The sequence below is a fragment of the Argiope bruennichi genome, chromosome 10 (genome assembly GCF_947563725.1).
Source record: "Argiope bruennichi chromosome 10, qqArgBrue1.1, whole genome shotgun sequence".
NCBI lineage: Eukaryota > Metazoa > Arthropoda > Arachnida > Araneae > Araneidae > Argiope > Argiope bruennichi.
In genome coordinates, this window is record NC_079160.1 from 14,139,580 (window position 1) to 14,163,581 (window position 24,002).

Consider the following 24,002-nt stretch of genomic DNA (forward strand, 5'->3'; position numbering starts at 1 on the left):
TCGGGACTCGAACTGAGGACCAGCAAAAATATATGATTCAACCTGTCACTCTAACCTCCAAGCCACTTATTCCTTCAAAGTGTAAGGGTCTTTCAGTCTTAAAACAGCAATCCAACTTCATTCTTAATACGGCGAATCTGGTCTAAAGGCACATTGCTAAGAAAAGGTATACCTTCTGCGCATGTCCGTGAAACGAATTTCAAATAAATCTATCAATAATTTATACAATTTTTTTTTTTTTTTGAATTATTAGGATTGAATGATTTAGAGAAATCATGGAATAAATATTCCGAATAATGTTCAAAATAAAAAAGAAAGAATAAAAATATACAAAATAATTATTCGGTTTCGGGACTCGAACTGAGGACCAGCAAAAATATATGATTCGACCTGTCACTCTAACCTCAAAGCCCCTTATTCCTTCAAAGTGTAAGGGTCTTTCAGTCTTAAAACAGCAATATAACTTCATTCTTAATGTGGCGAATCTGGTCTAAAAGCACAATGCTAAGAAAAGGTATACCTTCTGCGCATGTCCGTGAAAAGAATTTCCAATAAATCTATCAATAATTTATAGATTTTTTTTTTGAATTATTAGGATTGAATGATTTAGAGAAATCATGGAATAAGTATTCGGAATTTTATTCAAAATATTAAAAAAAAAGAATAAAAATATACAAAATAATTATTCGGTTTCGGGACTCGAACTGAGGACCAGCAAAAATATATGATTCGACCTGTCACTCTAACCTCCAAGCCCCTTATTCCTTCAAAGTGTAAGGGTCTTTCAGTCTTAAAACAGCAATCCAACTTCATTCTTAATACGGCGAATCTGGTCTAAAAGCACAATGCTAAGAAAAGGTATACCTTCTGCGCATGTCCGTGAAAAGAATTTCAAATAAATCTATGAATAAGTTATAGAATTTTTTTTTTCTTGAATTATTCGGATTGAATGATTTAGAAAAATCATGGAATAAGTATTCGGAGTATTGTTCAAAATCAAAAAGAAGGAATAAAAATATACAAAATAATTAATCGGTTTCGGGACTCGAACTGAGGACCAGCAAAAATATATGATTCGTCCAGTCACTCTAACCTCCAAGCCACTTATTCCTTTAACAGGTAAGGGTCTTTTAATCTTAAAACAGCAATCCAACTTCATTCTTAATACGGCGAATCTGGTCTAAAAGCACAATGCTATGAAAAGGTATACCTACTGCGCATGTCCGTAAAAAGAATTTCAAATAAATCTATCAATAATTTATAGATTTTTTTTTTTTTTTGAATTATTAGGATTGAATGATTTAGAGAAATCATGGAATAAGTATTCGGAATAATGTTCAAAATAAAAAAGAAAGAATAAAAATATACAAAATAATTAATCGGTTTCGGGACTCGAACTGAGTACAAGCAAAAATCTATGATTTGCCCTGTCACTCTAACCTTCAAGCCACTTATTCCTTCATAGTGCAAGGGTCTTTCAGTCTTAAAACAGCAATCCAACTTCATTCTTAATACGGCGAATCTGGTCTAAAGGCACATTGCTAAGAAAAGGTATACCTTCTGCGCATGTCCGTGAAACGAATTTCAAATAAATCTATCAATAATTTATACAATTTTTTTTTTGAATTATTAGGATTGAATGATTTAGAGAAATCATGGAATAAATATTCGGAATAATGTTCAAAATAAAAAAGAAAGAATAAAAATATACAAAATAATTAATCGGTTACGGGACTCGAACTGAGGACCAGCAAAAATATATGATTCGACCTGTCACTCTAACTTCCAAGCCACTTATTCCTTCAAAGTGTAAGGGTCTTTCAGTCTTAAAACAGCAATATAACTTCATTCTTAATATGGCGAATCTGGTCTAAAAGCACAATGCTAAGAAAAGGTATACCTTCTGCGCATGTCCGTGAAAAAAATTTCCAATAAATCTATCAATAATTTATAGATTTTTTTTTGAATTATTAGGATTGAATGATTTAGAGAAATCATGGAATAAGTATTCGGAATAATATTCAAAATATTAAAAAAAAAGAATAAAAATATACAAAATAATTATTCGGTTTCGGGACTCGAACTGAGGACCAGCAAAAATATATGATTCGACCTGTCACTCTAACCTCCAAGCCCCTTATTCCTTCAAAGTGTAAGGGTCTTTCAGTCTTAAAACAGCAATCCAACTTCATTCTTAATACGGCGAATCTGGTCTAAAAGCACAATGCTAAGAAAAGGTATACCTTCTGCGCATGTCCGTGAAAAGAATTTTAAATAAATTTATCAATAATTTATAGAATTTTTTTTTTTGAATTATTAGGATTGAATGATTTAGAGAAATCATGGAATAAGCATTCGGAATAATATTCAAAATAAAAAAAAAAGGAATAAAAATATACAAAATAATTAATTGGTTTCGGGACTCGAACTAGGACAAGCAAAAATATATGATTCGACCTGTCACTCTAACCTCCAAGCCACTTATTCCTTCAAAGTGTAAGGGTCTTTCAGTCTTAAAACAGCAATCCAACTTCATTCTTAATACGGCGAATCTGGTCTAAAAGTACAATGCTAAGAAAAGGTATACCTTCTGCGCATGTCCGTGAAAAGAATTTCAAATAAATCTATGAATAAGTTATAGAATTTTTTTTTCTTGAATTATTCGGATTGAATGATTTAGAAAAATCATGGAATAAGTATTCGGAGTATTGTTCAAAATCAAAAAGAAGGAATAAAAATATACAAAATAATTAATCGGTTTCGAGACTCGAACTGAGGACCAGCAAAAATCTATGATTCGGCCTGTCACTCTAACCTCCAAGCCACTTATTCCTTCAAAGTGTAAGGTTCTTTCAGTCTTAAAACAGCAATCCAACTTCATTCTTAATACGGAGAATCTGGTCTAAAAGCGCAATGCTAAGAAAAGGTATACCTTCTGCGCATGTCCGTGAAAAGAATTTCAAATAAATCTATCAATAATTTATAGAATTTTTTTTTATTATTATTATTATTTTTTTGAATTATTAGGATTGAATGATTTAGAGAAATCATGGAATAAATATTCGGAATAATATTCAAAATATTAAAAAAAAGAATAAAAATATACAAAATAATTATTCGGTTTCGGGACTCGAACTGAGGACCAGCAAAAATATATGATTCAACCTGTCACTCTAACCTCCAAGCCACTTATTCCTTCAAAGTGTAAGGGTCTTTCAGTCTTAAAACAGCAATCCAACTTCATTCTTAATACGGCGAATCTGGTCTAAAGGCACATTGCTAAGAAAAGGTATACCTTCTGCGCATGTCCGTGAAACGAATTTCAAATAAATCTATCAATAATTTATACAATTTTTTTTTTTTGAATTATTAGGATTGAATGATTTAGAGAAATCATGGAATAAATATTCGGAATAATGTTCAAAATAAAAAAGAAAGAATAAAAATATACAAAATAATTAATCGGTTACGGGACTCGAACTGAGGACCAGCAAAAATATATGATACGACCTGTCACTCTAACCTCCAAGCCCCTTATTCCTTCAAAGTGTAAGGGTCTTTCAGTCTTAAAACAGCAATCCAACTTCATTCTTAATCCGGCGAATCTGGTCTAAAAGCACAATGCTAAGAAAAGGTATACCTTCTGCGCATGTCCGTGAAAAGAATTTTAAATAAATTTATCAATAATTTATAGAATTTTTTTTTTGAATTATTAGGATTGAATGATTTAGAGAAATCATGGAATAAGCATTCGGAATAATATTCAAAATATAAAAAAAAGGAATAAAAATATACAAAATAATTAATCGGTTTCGGGACTCGAACTAGGACAAGCAAAAATATATGATTCGACCTGTCACTCTAACGTCCAAGCCACTTATTCCTTCAAAGTGTAAGGGTCTTTCAGTCTTAAAACAGCAATCCAACTTCATTCTTAATACGGCGAATCTGGTCTAAAAGTACAATGCTAAGAAAAGGTATACCTTCTGCGCATGTCCGTGAAAAGAATTTCAAATAAATCTATGAATAAGTTATAGAATTTTTTTTTCTTGAATTATTCGGATTGAATGATTTAGAAAAATCATGGAATAAGTATTCGGAGTATTGTTCAAAATCAAAAAGAAGGAATAAAAATATACAAAATAATTAATCGGTTTCGGGACTCGAACTGAGGACCAGCAAAAATCTATGATTCGGCCTGTCACTCTAACCTCCAAGCCACTTATTCCTTCAAAGTGTAAGGTTCTTTCAGTCTTAAAACAGCAATCCAACTTCATTCTTAATACGGAGAATCTGGTCTAAAAGCGCAATGCTAAGAAAAGGTATACCTTCTGCGCATGTCCGTGAAAAGAATTTCAAATAAATCTATCAATAATTTATAGAATTTTTTTTTATTATTATTATTTTTTTTTGAATTATTAGGATTGAATGATTTAGAGAAATCATGGAATAAGTATTCGGAATAATATTCAAAATATAAAAAAAAGGAATAAAAATATACAAAATAATTAATCGGTTTCGGGACTCGAACTAGGACAAGCAAAAATATATGATTCGACCTGTCACTCTAACCTCCAAGCCACTTATTCCTTCAAAGTGTAAGGGTCTTTCAGTCTTAAAACAGCAATCCAACTTCATTCTTAATACGGCGAATCTGTTCTAAAAGCACAATGCTAAGAAAAGGTATACCTTCTGCGCATGACCGTGAAAAGAATTTCAAATAAATTTATCAATAATTTATAAAAAATTTTTTTTGAATTATTAGGATTGAATGATTTAGAGAAATCATGGAATAAGTATTCGGAATAATATTCAAAATATGAATAAAATATATATATACAAAATAATTATTTGGATTCGGGACTCGAACTGAGGACCAGCAAAAATATATGATTCGTCCAGTCACTCTAACCTCCAAGCCACTTATTCCTTTAACAGGCAAGGGTCTTTTAATCTTAAAACAGCAATCCAACTTCATTCTTAATACGGCGAATCTGGTCTAAAAGCACAATGCTATGAAAAGGTATACCTACTGCGCATGTCCGTAAAAAGAATTTCAAATAAATCTATCAATAATTTATAGATTTTTTTTTTTTTTTGAATTATTAGGATTGAATGATTTAGAGAAATCATGGAATAAGTATTCGGAATAATGTTCAAAATAAAAAAGAAAGAATAAAAATATACAAAATAATTAATCGGTTTCGGGACTCGAACTGAGTACAAGCAAAAATCTATGATTTGCCCTGTCACTCTAACCTTCAAGCCACTTATTCCTTCATAGTGCAAGGGTCTTTCAGTCTTAAAACAGCAATCCAACTTCATTCTTAATACGGCGAATCTGGTCTAAAGGCACATTGCTAAGAAAAGGTATACCTTCTGTGCATGTCCGTGAAACGAATTTCAAATAAATCTATCAATAATTTATACAATTTTTTTTTTTTTTGAATTATTAGGATTGAATGATTTAGAGAAATCATGGAATAAATATTCGGAATAATGTTCAAAATAAAAAAGAAAGAATAAAAATATACAAAATAATTAATCGGTTACGGGACTCGAACTGAGGACCAGCAAAAATATATGATTCGACCTGTCACTCTAACTTCCAAGCCACTTATTCCTTCAAAGTGTAAGGGTCTTTCAGTCTTAAAACAGCAATCCAACTTCATTCTTAATACGGCGAATCTGGTCTAAACGCACAATGCTAAGAAAAGGTATGCCATCTGTGCATGTCCGTGAAAAGAATTTCAAATAAATTAAGAAATAATTTATAGAAATATTTTATTTTTGAATGATTAGGATTCAATTTTTCCGAGAAATCATGGAATAAGTATTCGGAATAATGTTCAAAATAAAAAAGAAAGAATAAAAATATACAAAATAATTAATCGGTTTCGGGACTCGAACTGAGGACCAGCAAAAATCTATGATTTGGCCTGTCACTCTAACCTCCAAGCCACTTATTCCTTCAAAGTGTAAGGGTCTTTCAGTCTTGAAACAGCAATCCAACTTCATTCTTAATACTTAGAATCTGGTCTAAAAGCACAATGCTAAGAAAAGGTATACCTTCTGCGCATGTACGTGAAAAGAATTTCAAATAAATTTATCAATAATTTATAGAATTTTTTTTTTTTGAATTATTAGGATTGAATGATTTAGAGAAATCATGGAATAAGTATTCGGAATAATATTCAAAATCTAAAAAAAAAAAAAGAATAAAAATATACAAAATAATTATTCCGTTTCGGGACTCGAACTGAGGACAAGCAAAAACCTACGTTTCGCTCTGTCAATCTAACCTCCCAGCCACTTATTCCTTCAAAGTGTAAGGGTCTTTCAGTCTTAAAAAAGCAGTCCAACTTCATTCTTAATACGGCAAATCTGGTCTAAAAGCACAATGCTAAGAAAAGGTATACCTTCTGCGCATGTCCGTGAAAAGAATTTCAAATAAATCGATCAATAATTTATAGATTTTTTTTTTTTGAATTATTAGGATTGAATGATTTAGAGAAATCATGGAATAAGTATTCGAAATAATATTCAAAACATGAAAAAAAAAAGAAATACAAAATAATTATTTGGTTTCGGGACTCGAACTGAGGACCAGCAAAAATATATGGTTCGACATCTCACTCTAACCTCCAAGCCACTTATTCCTTCAAAGTGTAAGGGTCTTTTAGTATTAATGCAGCAATCCAACTTCATTCTTAATACGGCGAATCTGGTCTAAAACACAATGCTAAGAAAAGGTATACCTTCTGCGCATATCCAAGAAAAGAATTTCAAATACATTTATCAATAATTTATAGAGTTTTTTTTTTTTTTTTTTTTTTTGAATTATTATGATTGAATGATTTAGAAAAATCATGGAATAAGTATTCGGAGTAATGTTCAAAATAAAAAAGAAAGAATAAAAATATACAAAATAATTAATCGGTTTCGGGACTCGAACTGAGGACCAGCAAAAATATATGATTCGACCTGTCACTCTAACCTCCAAACCACTTATTCCTTCACAGTGTAAGGGTCTTTCAGTCTTAAAATAGCAATCCAACTTCATTCTTAATACGGCGAATCTGGTCTAAAAGCACAATGCTAAGAAAAGGTATACCTTCTGCGCATGTCCGTGAAAAGAATATCAAATAAATCTATCAATAATTTATAGAATTTTTTTTTTGAATTATTAAGATAAATATATATATATATATATATACAAAATAATTATTTGGTTTCGGGACTCGAACTGAGGACGAGCAAAAAAATATGATTCAACCTGTCACTCTAACCTCCAAGCCACTTATTCCTTCAAAGTGTAAGGGTCATTCAGTCTTAAAACAGCAATCCAACTTCATTCTTAACACGGCGAATCTGGTCTAAAAGCACAATTCTAAGAAAAGGTATACCTTCTGCGCATGTTCGTGGAAAGAATTTCAAATAAATCTATCAATAATTTATAGCATTTTTTTTATTATTATTTTTTTTTTTTGAATTATTAGGATTGAATGATTTAGAGAAATCATGGAATAAGTATTTGGAATAATATTCAAAATATGAAAATATATATATATATATACAAAATAATTATTTGGTTTCGGGACTCGAACTGAGGACCAGCAAAAATATATGATTCAACCTGTCACTCTAACCTCTAAGCCACTTATTCCTTCAAAGTGTAAGATTCTTTCAGTCTTAAAACAGCAATCCAACTTCATTCTTAATACGGAGAATCTGGTCTAAAAGCGCAATGCTAAGAAAAGGTATACCTTCTGCGCATGTCCGTGAAAAGAATTTCAAATAAATCTATCAATAATTTATAGAATTTTTTTTTATTATTATTATTTTTTTTTTTTTGAATTATTAGGATTGAATGATTTAGAGAAATCATGGAATAAGTATTCGGAATAATATTCAAAATATGAATAAAATATATATATACAAAATAATTATTTGGATTCGGGACTCGAACTGAGGACCAGCAAAAATATATGATTCGTCCAGTCACTCTAACCTCCAAGCCACTTATTCCTTTAACAGGCAAGGGTCTTTTAATCTTAAAACAGCAATCCAACTTCATTCTTAATACGGCGAATCTGGTCTAAAAGCACAATGCTATGAAAAGGTATACCTACTGCGCATGTCCGTAAAAAGAATTTCAAATAAATCTATCAATAATTTATAGATTTTTTTTTTTTTTTGAATTATTAGGATTGAATGATTTAGAGAAATCATGGAATAAGTATTCGGAATAATGTTCAAAATAAAAAAGAAAGAATAAAAATATACAAAATAATTAATCGGTTTCGGGACTCGAACTGAGTAGAAGCAAAAATCTATGATTTGCCTTTCACTCTAACCTTCAAGCCACTTATTCCTTCATAGTACAAGGGTCTTTCAGTCTTAAAACAGCAATCCAACTTCATTCTTAATACGGCGAATCTGGTCTAAAGGCACATTGCTAAGAAAAGGTATACCTTCTGCGCATGTCAGTGAAACGAATTTCAAATAAATCTATCAATAATTTATACAATTTTTTTTTTTTTTGAATTATTAGGATTGAATGATTTAGAGAAATCATGGAATAAATATTCGGAATAATGTTCAAAATAAAAAAGAAAGAATAAAAATATACAAAATAATTAATCGGTTACGGGACTCGAACTGAGGACCAGAAAATATATGATTCGACCTGTCACTCTAACCTCCAAGCCCCTTATTCCTTCAAAGTGTAAGGGTCTTTCAGTCTTAAAACAGCAATATAACTTCATTCTTAATATGGCGAATCTGGTCTAAAAGCACAATGCTAAGAAAAGGTATACCTTCTGCGCATGTCCGTGAAAAGAATTTCCAATAAATCTATCAATAATTTATAGATTTTTTTTTTTGAATTATTAGGATTGAATGATTTAGAGAAATCATGGAATAAGTATTCGGAATAATATTCAAAATATTAAAAAAAAGAATAAAAATATACAAAATAATTATTCGGTTTCGGGACTCGAACTGAGGACCATCAAAAATATATGATTCGACCTGTCACTCTAACTTCCAAGCCACTTATTCCTTCAAAGAGTAAGGGTCTTTCAGTCTTAAAACAGCAATATAACTTCATTCTTAATATGGCGAATCTGGTCTAAAAGCACAATGCTAAGAAAAGGTATACCTTCTGCGCATGTCCGTGAAAAGAATTTCCAATAAATCTATCAATAATTTATAGATTTTTTTTTGAATTATTAGGATTGAATGATTTAGAGAAATCATGGAATAAGTATTCGGAATAATATTCAAAATATTAAAAAAAAAGAATAAAAATATACAAAATAATTATTCGGTTTCGGGACTCGAACTGAGGACCAGCAAAAATATATGATTCGACCTGTCACTCTAACCTCAAAGCCCCTTATTCCTTCAAAGTGTAAGGGTCTTTCAGTCTTAAAACAGCAATCCAACTTCATTCTTAATACGGCGAATCTGGTCTAAAAGCACAATGCTAAGAAAAGGTATACCTTCTGCGCATGTCCGTGAAAAGAATTTTAAATAAATTTATCAATAATTTATAGAATTTTTTTTTGAATTATTAGGATTGAATGATTTAGAGAAATCATGGAATAAGCATTCGGAATAATATTCAAAATATTAAAAAAAGGAATAAAAATATACAAAATAATTAATCGGTTTCGGGACTCGAACTAGGACAAGCAAAAATATATGATTCGACCTGTCACTCTAACCTCCAAGCCACTTATTCCTTCAAAGTGTAAGGGTCTTTCAGTCTTAAAACAGCAATCCAACTTCATTCTTAATACGGCGAATCTGGTCTAAAAGTACAATGCTAAGAAAAGGTATACCTTCTGCGCATGTCCGTGAAAAGAATTTCAAATAAATCTATGAATAAGTTATAGAATTTTTTTTTCTTGAATTATTCGGATTGAATGATTTAGAAAAATCATGCAATAAGTATTCGGAGTATTGTTCAAAATCAAAAAGAAGGAATAAAAATATACAAAATAATTAATCGGTTTCGGGACTCGAACTGAGGACCAGCAAAAATCTATGATTCGGCCTGTCACTCTAACCTCCAAGCCACTTATTCCTTCAAAGTGTAAGGTTCTTTCAGTCTTAAAACAGCAATCCAACTTCATTCTTAATACGGAGAATCTGGTCTAAAAGCGCAATGCTAAGAAAAGGTATACCTTCTGCGCATTTCCGTGAAAAGAATTTCAAATAAATCTATCAATAATTTATAGAATTTTTTTTTATTATTATTTTTTTTTTTGAATTATTAGGATTGAATGATTTAGAGAAATCATGGAATAAGTATTCGGAATAATATTCAAAATATGAAAAAAAAAAAATACAAAATAATTATTTGGTTTCGGCACTCGAACTGAGGACCAGCAAAAATATATGATTCGACCTGTCACTCTAACCTCCAAGCCCCTTATTCCTTCAAAGTGTAAGGGTCTTTCAGTCTTAAAACAGCAATCCAACTTCATTCTTAATACGGCGAATCTGGTCTAAAAGCACAATGCTAAGAAAAGGTATACCTTCTGCGCATGTCCGTGAAAAGAATTTTAAATAAATTTATCAATAATTTATAGAATTTTTTTTTTGAATTATTAGGATTGAATGATTTAGAGAAATCATGGAATAAGCATTCGGAATAATATTCAAAATATAAAAAAAGGAATAAAAATATACAAAATAATTAATCGGTTTCGGGACTCGAACTAGGACAAGCAAAAATATATGATTCGACCTGTCACTCTAACCTCCAAGCCACTTATTCCTTCAAAGTGTAAGGGTCTTTCAGTCTTAAAACAGCAATCCAACTTCATTCTTAATACGGCGAATCTGTTCTAAAAGCACAATGCTAAGAAAAGGTATACCTTCTGCGCATGACCGTGAAAAGAATTTCAAATAAATTTATCAATAATTTATAAAAAAAATTTTTTGAATTATTAGTATTGAATGATTTAGAAAAATCATGGAATAAGTATTCGGAGTAATGTTCAAAATAAAAAAGAAAGAATAAAAATATACAAAATATTAATCGGTTTCGGGACTTGAACTGAGGACCAGCAAAAAGAATATGATTTGGCCTGTCACTCTAACCTCCAAGCCACTTATTCCTTTAACTTGCAAGGGTCTTTCAGTCTTAAAACAGCAATCCAACTTCATTCTTAATACGGCGAATCTGGTCTAAAAGCACAATGCTAAGAAAAGGTATACCTTCTGCGCATGACCGTGAAAAGAATTTCAAATAAATTTATCAATAATTTATAATTTTTTTTTTTTTGAATTATTAGTATTGAATGATTTAGAGAAATCACGGAATAAGTATTCGGAATAATGTTCAAAATAAAAAAGAGAGAATAAAAATATACAAAATTATTAATCGGTTTCGGGACTCGAATTGAGTAGAAGCAAAAATCTATGATTTGCCCTGTCACTCTAACCTCCAAGCCACTTATTCCTTCAAAGTGGAAGGGTCTTTCAGTCTTAAAACAGCAATCCAACTTCATTCTTAATACGGCGAATCTGGTCTAAAAGTACAATGCTAAGAAAAGGTATACCTTCTGTGCATGTCCGTGAAAAGAATTTCAAATAAATCTATCAATAATTTATAGAATTTTTTTTTGAATTATTAGGATTGAATGATTTAGAGAAATCATGGAATAAGTATTCGGAATAATATTCAAAATATGAAAAAAAAAAAAAAAAAAAAAATACAAAATAATTATTTGGTTTCGGGACTCGAACTGAGGACCAGCAAAAATATATAATTCGACCTGTCACTCTAACCTCCAAGCCACTTATTCCTTCAAAGTGTAAGGGTCTTTCAGTCTTAAAACAGCAATCCAACTTCATTCTTAATACGGCGAATTTGGTCTAAAAGCACATTGCTAAGAAAAGGTATACCTTCTGCGCATGTCCTTGAAAAGAATTTCAAATAAATCTATCAATAATTTATATAATTTTTTTTTTTGAATTATTAGGATTGAATGATTTAGAGAAATCATGGAATAAATATTCGGAATAATGTTCAAAATAAAAAAGAAAGAATAAAAATATACAAAATAATTAATCGGATACGGGACTCGAACTGAGGACCAGCAAAAATATATGATTCGACCTGTCACTCTAACCTCCAAGCCACTTATTCCTTCAAAGTGCAAGGGTCTTTCAGTCTTAAAACAGCAATCCAACTTCATTCTTAATACGGCGAATCTGGTCTAAAAGCACAATGCTAAGAAAAGGTATACCTTCTGCGCATGTCCGTGAAAAGAATTTTAAATAAATTTATCAATAATTTATAGAATTTTTTTTTTTTTTTTTGATTTATTCGGATTGAATGATTTAGAAAAATCATGGAATAAGTATTCGGAGTATTGTTCAAAATCAAAAAGAAGGAATAAAAATATACAAAATAATTAATCGGTTTCGGGACTCGAACTGAGGACCAGCAAAAATCTATGATTCGGCCTGTCACTCTAACCTCCAAGCCACTTATTCCTTTAACGGGTAAGGGTCTTTCAGTCTTAAAACAGCAATCCAACTTCATTCTTAATACGGCGAATCTGTTCTAAAAGCACAATGCTAAGAAAAGGTATACCTTCTGCGCATGACCGTGAAAAGAATTTCAAATAAATTTATCAATAATTTATAAAAAGTTTTTTTTTGAATTATTAGTATTGAATGATTTAGAAAAATCATGGAATAAGTATTCGGAGTAATGTTCAAAATAAAAAAGAAAGAATAAAAATATACAAAATAATTAATCGATTTCGGGACTCGAACTGAGGACCAGCAAGAAACCTATGATTTGGCCTGTCACTCTAACCTCCAAGCCACTTATTCCTTTAACTTGCAAGGGTCTTTCAGTCTTAAAACAGCAATCCAACTTCATTCTTAATACGGCGAATCTGGTCTAAAAGTACAATGCTAAGAAAAGGTATACCTTCTGTGCATGTCCGTGAAAAGAATTTCAAATAAATCTATCAATAATTTATAGAATTTTTTTTTTTTTTTAATTATTAGGATTGAATGATTTAGAGAAATCATGGAATAAGTATTCGGAATAATATTCAAAATATGAAAAAAAAAAAATACAAAATAATTATTTGGTTTCGGCACTCAAACTGAGGACCAGCAAAAATATATGATTCGACCTGTCACTCTAACCTCCAAGCCCCTTATTCCTTCAAAGTGTAAGGGTCTTTCAGTCTTAAAACAGCAATCCAACTTCATTCTTAATACGGCGAATCTGGTCTAAAAGCACAATGCTAAGATAAGGTATACCTTCTGCGCATGTCCGTGAAAAGAATTTCAAATAAATCTATCAATAATTTATAGAATTTTTTTTTTTTTTGAATTATTAGGATTGAATGATTTAGAGAAATCATGGAATAAGTATTCGGAATAATGTTCAAAATAAAAAAGAAAGAATAAAAATATACAAAATAATTAATCGGTTACGGGACTCGAACTGAGGACCAGCAAATATATATGATTCGACCTGTCACTCTAACCTCCAAGCCACTTATTCCTTCAAAGTGTAAGGGTCTTTCAGTCTTAAAACAGCAATCCAACTTCATTCTTAATACGGCGAATCTGGTCTAAAAGCACAATGCTAAGAAAAGGTATACCTTCTGCGCATGACCGTGAAAAGAATTTGAAATAAATCTATCAATAATTTATAAATTTTTTTTTTTTTTGAATTATTAGTATTGAATGATTTAGAGAAATCATGGAATAAATATTCGGAATAATGTTCAAAATAAAAAAGAAAGAATAAAAATATACAAAATAATTAATCGGTTACGGGACTCGAACTGAGGACCAGCAAAAATATATGATTCGACCTGTCACTCTAACCTCCAAGCCACTTATTCCTTCAAAGTGTAAGGGTCTTTCAGTCTTAAAACAGCAATCGAACTTCATTCTTAATACGGCGAATCTGGTATAAAAGCACAATTCTAAGAAAAGGTATACCTTCTGCGCATGTCCGTGAAAAGAATTTCAAATAAATCTATCAATAATTTATAGAATTTTTTTTTTTTTTTGAATTATTAGGATTGAATGATTTAGAGCAATCATGAAATAAGTATTCGGAACAATATTCAAAATATAAAAAAAAGGAATAAAAATATACAAAATAATTAATCGGTTTCGGGACTCGAACTGAGTACAAGCAAAAATCTATGATTCGCCCTGTCACTCTAACCTCCACGCCACTTATTCCTTCAAAGTGTAAGGGTCTTTCAGTCTTAAAACAGCAATCCAACTTCATTCTTAATACGGCGAATCTGGTCTAAAAGCACATTGCTAAGAAAAGGTATACCTTCTGCGCATGTCCGTGAAAAGAATTTCAAATAAATCTATCAATAATTTATACAATTTTTTTTTTTTGAATTATTAGGATTGAATGATTTAGAGAAATCATGGAATAAGTATTCGGAATAATATTCAAAATATGAAAGAAAAAAAAAATACAAAATAATTATTTGGTTTCGGCACTCGAACTGAGGACCAGCAAAAATATATGATTCGACCTGTCACTCTAACCTCCAAGCCCCTTATTCCTTCAAAGTGTAAGGGTCTTTCAGTTTTAAAACAGCAATCCAACTTCATTCTTAATACGGCGAATCTGGTCTAAAAGCACAATGCTAAGAAAAGGTATACATTCTGTGCATGTCCGTGAAAAGAATTTCAAATAAATCTATCAATAATTTATAGAATTTTTTTTTTTTGAATTATTAGGATTGAATGATTTAGAGAAATCATGGAATAAGTATTCGGAATAATATTCAAAATATGAAAAAAAAAAAAAAATACAAAATAATTATTTGGTTTCGGGACTCGAACTGAGGACCAGCAAAAATATATAATTCGACCTGTCACTCTAACCTCCAAGCCACTTATTCCTTCAAAGTGTAAGGGTCTTTCAGTCTTAAAACAGCAATCCAACTTCATTCTTAATACGGCGAATTTGGTCTAAAAGCACATTGCTAAGAAAAGGTATACCTTCTGCGCATGTCCTTGAAAAGAATTTCAAATAAATCTATCAATAATTTATACAATTTTTTTTTTTGAATTATTAGGATTGAATGATTTAGAGAAATCATGGAATAAATATTCGGAATAATGTTCAAAATAAAAAAGAAAGAATAAAAATATACAAAATAATTAATCGGTTACGGGACTCGAACTGAGGACCAGCAAAAATATATGATTCGACCTGTCACTCTAACCTCCAAGCCACTTATTCCTTCAAAGAGCAAGGGTCTTTCAGTCTTAAAACAGCAATCCAACTTCATTCTTAATACGGCGAATCTGGTCTAAAAGCACAATGCTAAGAAAAGGTATACCTTCTGCGCATGTCCGTGAAAAGAATTTTAAATAAATTTATCAATAATTTATAGAATTTTTTTTTTTTTTGATTTATTCGGATTGAATGATTTAGAAAAATCATGGAATAAGTATTCGGAGTATTGTTCAAAATCAAAAAGAAGGAATAAAAATATACAAAATAATTAATCGGTTTCGGGACTCGAACTGAGGACCAGCGAAAATCTATGATTCGGCCTGTCACTCTAACCTCCAAGCCACTTATTCCTTTAACGGGTAAGGGTCTTTCAGTCTTAAAACAGCAATCCAACTTCATTCTTAATACGGCGAATCTGTTCTAAAAGCACAATGCTAAGAAAAGGTATACCTTCTGCGCATGACCGTGAAAAGAATTTCAAATAAATTTATCAATAATTTATAAAAAGTTTTTTTTGAATTATTAGTATTGAATGATTTAGAAAAATCATGGAATAAGTATTCGGAGTAATGTTCAAAATAAAAAAGAAAGAATAAAAATATACAAAATAATTAATCGATTTCGGGACTCGAACTGAGGACCAGCAAGAAACCTATGATTTGGCCTGTCACTCTAACCTCCAAGCCATTTATTCCTTTAACTTGCAAGGGTCTTTCAGTCTTAAAACAGCAATCCAACTTCATTCTTAATACGGCGAATCTGGTCTAAAAGTACAATGCTAAGAAAAGGTATACCTTCTGTGCATGTCCGTGAAAAGAATTTCAAATAAATCTATCAATAATTTATAGAATTTTTTTTTTTTGAATTATTAGGATTGAATGATTTAGAGAAATCATGGAATAAGTATTCGGAATAATATTCAAAATATGAAAAAAAAAAATACAAAATAATTATTTGGTTTCGGCACTCGAACTGAGGACCAGCAAAAATATATGATTCGACCTGTCACTCTAACCTCCAAGCCCCTTATTCCTTCAAAGTGTAAGGGTCTTTCAGTCTTAAAACAGCAATCCAACTTCATTCTTAATACGGCGAATCTGGTCTAAAAGCACAATGCTAAGATAAGGTATACCTTCTGCGCATGTCCGTGAAAAGAATTTCAAATAAATCTATCAATAATTTATAGAATTTTTTTTTTTTTTTTGAATTATTAGGATTGAATGATTTAGAGAAATCATGGAATAAGTTATCGGAATAATGTTCAAAATAAAAAAGAAAGAATAAAAATATACAAAATAATTAATCGGTTACGGGACTCGAACTGAGGACCAGCAAATATATATGATTCGACCTGTCACTCTAACCTCCAAGCCACTTATTCCTTCAAAGTGTAAGGGTCTTTCAGTCTTAAAACAGCAATCCAACTTCATTCTTAATACGGCGAATCTGGTCTAAAAGCACAATGCTAAGAAAAGGTATACCTTCTGCGCATGACCGTGAAAAGAATTTGAAATAAATCTATCAATAATTTATAAAAATTTTTTTTTGAATTATTAGTATTGAATGATTTAGAGAAATCATGGAATAAATATTCGGAATAATGTTCAAAATAAAAAAGAAAGAATAAAAATATACAAAATAATTAATCGGTTACGGGACTCGAACTGAGGACCAGCAAAAATATATGATTCGACCTGTCACTCTAACCTCCAAGCCACTTATTCCTTCAAAGTGTAAGGGTCTTTCAGTCTTAAAACAGCAATCGAACTTCATTCTTAATACGGCGAATCTGGTATAAAAGCACAATTCTAAGAAAAGGTATACCTTCTGCGCATGTCCGTGAAAAGAATTTCAAATAAATCTATCAATAATTTATAGAATTTTTTTTTTTTTGAATTATTAGGATTGAATGATTTAGAGCAATCATGAAATAAGTATTCGGAATAATATTCAAAATATAAAAAAAAGGAATAAAAATATACAAAATAATTAATCGGTTTCGGGACTCGAACTGAGTACAAGCAAAAATCTATGATTCGCCCTGTCACTCTAACCTCCACGCCACTTATTCCTTCAAAGTGTAAGGGTCTTTCAGTCTTAAAACAGCAATCCAACTTCATTCTTAATACGGCGAATCTGGTCTAAAACCACATTGCTAAGAAAAGGTATACCTTCTGCGCATGTCCGTGAAAAGAATTTCAAATAAATCTATCAATAATTTATACAATTTTTTTTTTTTTGAATTATTAGGATTGAATGATTTAGAGAAATCATGGAATAAGTATTCGGAATAATATTCAAAATATGAAAGAAAAAAAAAATACAAAATAATTATTTGGTTTCGGCACTCGAACTGAGGACCAGCAAAAATATATGATTCGACCTGTCACTCTAACCTCCAAGCCCCTTATTCCTTCAAAGTGTAAGGGTCTTTCAGTTTTAAAACAGCAATCCAACTTCATTCTTAATACGGCGAATCTGGTCTAAAAGCACAATGCTAAGATAAGGTATACCTTCTGCGCATGTCCGTGAAAAGAATTTCAAATAAATCTATCAATAATTTATAGAATTTTTTTTTTTTTTTTGAATTATTAGGATTGAATGATTTAGAGAAATCATGGAATAAGTATTCGGAATAATATTCAAAATATGAAAAAAAAAAAAAAAAATACAAAATAATTATTTGGTTTCGGGACTCGAACTGAGGACCAGCAAAAATATATAATTCGACCTGTCACTCTAACCTCCAAGCAACTTATTCCTTCAAAGTGTAAGGGTCTTTCAGTCTTAAAACAGCAATCCAACTTCATTCTTAATACGGCAAATTTGGTCTAAAAGCACATTGCTAAGAAAAGGTATACCTTCTGCGCATGTCCTTGAAAAGAATTTCAAATAAATCTATCAATAATTTATACAATTTTTTTTTTGAATTATTAGGATTGAATGATTTAGAGAAATCATGGAATAAATATTCGGAATAATGTTCAAAATAAAAAAGAAAGAATAAAAATATACAAAATAATTAATCGGTTACGGGACTCGAACTGAGGACCAGCAAAAATATATGATTCGACCTGTCACTCTAACCTCCAAGCCACTTATTCCTTCAAAGTGCAAGGGTCTTTCAGTCTTAAAACAGCAATCCAACTTCATTCTTAATACGGCGAATCTGGTCTAAAAGCACAATGCTAAGAAAAGGTATACCTTCTGCGCATGTCCGTGAAAAGAATTTTAAATAAATTTATCAATAATTTATAGAATTTTTTTTTTTTTTTTGATTTATTCGGATTGAATGATTTAGAAAAATCATGGAATAAGTATTCGGAGTATTGTTCAAAATCAAAAAGAAGGAATAAAAATATACAAAATAATTAATCGGTTTCGGGACTCGAACTGAGGACCAGCAAAAATATATGATTCGACCTGTCACTCTAACCTCCAAGCCACTTATTCCTTCAAAGTGTAAGGGTCTTTCAGTCTTAAAACAGCAATCGAACTTCATTCTTAATACGGCGAATCTGGTATAAAAGCACAATGCTAAGAAAAGGTATACCTTCTGCGCATGACCGTGAAAAGAATTTCAAATAAATTTATCAATAATTTATAAAACGTTTTTTTTTGAATTATTAGTATTGAATGATTTAGAAAAATCATGGAATAAGTATTCGGAGTAATGTTCAAAATAAAAAAGAAAGAATAAAAATATACAAAATAATTAATCGATTTCGGGACTCGAACTGAGGACCAGTAAGAAACCTATGATTTGGCCTGTCACTCTAACCTCCAAGCCACTTATTCCTTTAACTTGCAAGGGTCTTTCAGTCTTAAAACAGCAATCCAACTTCATTCTTAATACGGCGAATCTGGTCTAAAAGTACAATGCTAAGAAAAGGTATACCTTCTGTGCATGTCCGTGAAAAGAATTTCAAATAAATCTATCAATAATTTATAGAATTTTTTTTTTTTTTTTGAATTATTAGGATTGAATGATTTAGAGAAATCATGGAATAAGTATTCGGAATAATGTTCAAAATAAAAAAGAAAGAATAAAAATATACAAAATAATTAATCGGTTACGGGACTCGAACTGAGGACCAGCAAATATATATGATTCGACCTGTCACTCTAACCTCCAAGCCACTTATTCCTTCAAAGTGTAAGGGTCTTTCAGTCTTAAAACAGCAATCCAACTTCATTCTTAAAACGGCGAATCTGGTCTAAAAGCACAATGCTAAGAAAAGGTATACCTTCTGCGCATGACCGTGAAAAGAATTTGAAATAAATCTATCAATAATTTATAAAATTTTTTTTTTGAATTATTAGTATTGAATGATTTAGAGAAATCATGGAATAAATATTCGGAATAATGTTCAAAATAAAAAAGAAAGAATAAAAATATACAAAATAATTAATCGGTTACGGGACTCGAACTGAGAACCAGCAAAAATATATGATTCGACCTGTCACTCTAACCTCCAAGCCACTTATTCCTTCAAAGTGTAAGGGTCTTTCAGTCTTAAAACAGCAATCGAACTTCATTCTTAATACGGCGAATCTGGTATAAAAGCACAATACTAAGAAAAGGTATACCTTCTGCGCATGTCCGTGAAAAGAATTTCAAATAAATCTATCAATAATTTATAGAATTTTTTTTTTTGAATTATTAGGATTGAATGATTTAGAGCAATCATGAAATAAGTATTCGGAATAATATTCAAAATATAAAAAAAAGGAATAAAAATATACAAAATAATTAATCGGTTTCGGGACTCGAACTGAGTACAAGCAAAAATCTATGATTCGCCCTGTCACTCTAACCTCCACGCCACTTATTCCTTCAAAGTGTAAGGGTCTTTCAGTCTTAAAACAGCAATCCAACTTCATTCTTAATACGGCGAATCTGGTCTAAAAGCACATTGCTAAGAAAAGGTATACCTTCTGCGCATGTCCGTGAAAAGAATTTCAAATAAATCTATCAATAATTTATACAATTTTTTTTTTTTGAATTATTAGGATTGAATGATTTAGAGAAATCATGGAATAAGTATTCGGAATAATATTCAAAATATGAAAGAAAAAAAAAATACAAAATAATTATTTGGTTTCGGCACTCGAACTGAGGACCAGCAAAAATATATGATTCGACCTGTCACTCTAACCTCCACGCCACTTATTCCTTCAAAGTGTAAGGGTCTTTCAGTCTTAAAACAGCAATCCAACTTCATTCTTAATACGGCGAATTTGGTCTAAAAGCACATTGCTAAGAAAAGGTATACCTTCTGCGCATGTCCTTGAAAAGAATTTCAAATAAATCTATCAATAATTTATACAATTTTTTTTTTGAATTATTAGGATTGAATGATTTAGAGAAATCATGGAATAAATATTCGGAATAATGTTCAAAATAAAAAAGAAAGAATAAAAATATACAAAATAATTAATCGGTTACGGGACTCGAACTGAGGACCAGCAAAAATATATGATTCGACCTGTCACTCTAACCTCCAAGCCACTTATTCCTTCAAAGTGCAAGGGTCTTTCAGTCTTAAAACAGCAATCCAACTTCATTCTTAATACGGCGAATCTGGTCTAAAAGCACAATGCTAAGAAAAGGTATACCTTCTGCGCATGTCCGTGAAAAGAATTTTAAATAAATTTATCAATAATTTATAGAATTTTTTTTTTTTTTTTGATTTATTCGGATTGAATGATTTAGAAAAATCATGGAATAAGTATTCGGAGTATTGTTCAAAATCAAAAAGAAGGAATAAAAATATACAAAATAATTAATCGGTTTCGGGACTCGAACTGAGGACCAGCAAAAATCTATGATTCGGCCTGTCACTCTAACCTCCAAGCCACTTATTCCTTTAACGGGTAAGGGTCTTTCAGTCTTAAAATAGCAATCCAACTTCATTCTTAATACGGCGAATCTGTTCTAAAAGCACAATGCTAAGAAAAGGTATACCTTCTGCGCATGTCCGTGAAAAGAATTTCAAATAAATTTATCAATAATTTATAGAATTTTTTTTTTTTTTTTTGAATTATTAGGATTGAATGATTTAGAAAAATCATGGAATAAGTATTCGGAATAATATTCAAAATATGAAAAAAAAAAATACAAAATAATTATTTGGTTTCGGCACTCGAACTGAGGACCAGCAAAAATATATGATTCGACCTGTCACTCTAACCTCCAAGCCCCTTATTCCTTCAAAGTGTAAGGGTCTTTCAGTCTTAAAACAGCAATCCAACTTCATTCTTAATACGGCGAATCTGGTCTAAAAGCACAATGCTAAGATAAGGTATACCTTCTGCGCATGTCCGTGAAAAGAATTTCAAATAAATCTATCAATAATTTATAGAATTTTTTTTTTTTGAATTATTAGGATTGAATGATTTAGAGAAATCATGGAATAAGTATTCGGAATAATGTTCAAAATAAAAAAGATAGAATAAAAATATACAAAATAATTAATCGGTTACGGGACTCGAACTGAGGACCAGCAAATATATATGATTCGACCTGTCACTCTAACCTCCAAGCCACTTATTCCTTCAAAGTGTAAGGGTCTTTCAGTCTTAAAACAGCAATCCAACTTCATTCTTAATACGGCGAATCTGGTCTAAAAGCACAATGCTAAGAAAAGGTATACCTTCTGCGCATGACCGTGAAAAGAATTTGAAATAAATCTATCAATAATTTATAAAATTTTTTTTTTTGAATTATTAGTATTGAATGATTTAGAGAAATCATGGAATAAATATTCGGAATAATGTTCAAAATAAAAAAGAAAGAATAAAAATATACAAAATAATTAATCGGTTACGGGACTCGAACTGAGGACCAGCAAAAATATATGATTCGACCTGTCACTCTAACCTCCAAGCCACTTATTCCTTCAAAGTGTAAGGGTCTTTCAGTCTTAAAACAGCAATCGAACTTCATTCTTAATACGGCGAATCTGGTATAAAAGCACAATTCTAAGAAAAGGTATACCTTCTGCGCATGTCCGTGAAAAGAATTTCAAATAAATCTATCAATAATTTATAGAATTTTTTTTTTTTTTTAATTATTAGGATTGAATGATTTAGAGCAATCATGAAATAAGTATTCGGAATAATATTCAAAATATAAAAAAAAGGAATAAAAATATACAAAATAATTAATCGGTTTCGGGACTCGAACTGAGTACAAGCAAAAATCTATGATTCGCCCTGTCACTCTAACCTCCACGCCACTTATTCCTTCAAAGTGTAAGGGTCTTTCAGTCTTAAAACAGCAATCCAACTTCATTCTTAATACGGCGAATCTGGTCTAAAAGCACATTGCTAAGAAAAGGTATACCTTCTGCGCATGTCCGTGAAAAGAATTTCAAATAAATCTATCAATAATTTATACATTTTTTTTTTTTGAATTATTAGGATTGAATGATTTAGAGAAATCATAGAATAAGTATTCGGAATAATATTCAAAATATGAAAGAAAAAAAAAATACAAAATAATTATTTGGTTTCGGCACTCGAACTGAGGACCAGCAAAAATATATGATTCGACCTGTCACTCTAACCTCCAAGCCCCTTATTCCTTCAAAGTGTAAGGGTCTTTCAGTTTTAAAACAGCAATCCAACTTCATTCTTAATACGGCGAATCTGTTCTAAAAGCACAATGCTAAGAAAAGGTATACCTTCTGCGCATGTCCGTGAAAAGAATTTTAAATAAATTTATCAATAATTTATAGAATTTTTTTTTTTTTTGATTTATTCGGATTGAATGATTTAGAAAAATCATGGAATAAGTATTCGGAGTATTGTTCAAAATCAAAAAGAAGGAATAAAAATATACAAAATAATTAATCGGTTTCGGGACTCGAACTGAGGACCAGCAAAAATCTATGATTCGGCCTGTCACTCTAACCTCCAAGCCACTTATTCCTTTAACGGGTAAGGGTCTTTCAGTCTTAAAACAGCAATCCAACTTCATTCTTAATACGGCGAATCTGTTCTAAAAGCACAATGCTAAGAAAAAGTATACCTTCTGCGCATGACCGTGAAAAGAATTTCAAATAAATTTATCAATAATTTATAAAACGTTTTTTTTGAATTATTAGTATTGAATGATTTAGAAAAATCATGGAATAAGTATTCGGAGTAATGTTCAAAATAAAAAAGAAAGAATAAAAATATACAAAATAATTAATCGATTTCGGGACTCGAACTGAGGACCAGCAAGAAACCTATGATTTGGCCTGTCACTCTAACCTCCAAGCCACTTATTCCTTTAACTTGCAAGGGTCTTTCAGTCTTAAAACAGCAATCCAACTTCATTCTTAATACGGCGAATCTGGTCTAAAAGTACAATGCTAAGAAAAGGTATACCTTCTGTGCATGTCCGTGAAAAGAATTTCAAATAAATCTATCAATAATTTATAGAATTTTTTTTTTTTTTGAATTATTAGGATTGAATGATTTAGAGAAATCATGGAATAAGTATTCGGAATAATATTCAAAATATGAAAAAAAAAAAATACAAAATAATTATTTGGTTTCGGCACTCGAACTGAGGACCAGCAAAAATATATGATTCGACCTGTCACTCTAACCTCCAAGCCCCTTATTCCTTCAAAGTGTAAGGGTCTTTCAGTCTTAAAACAGCAATCCAACTTCATTCTTAATACGGCGAATCTGGTCTAAAAGCACAATGCTAAGATAAGGTATACCTTCTGCGCATGTC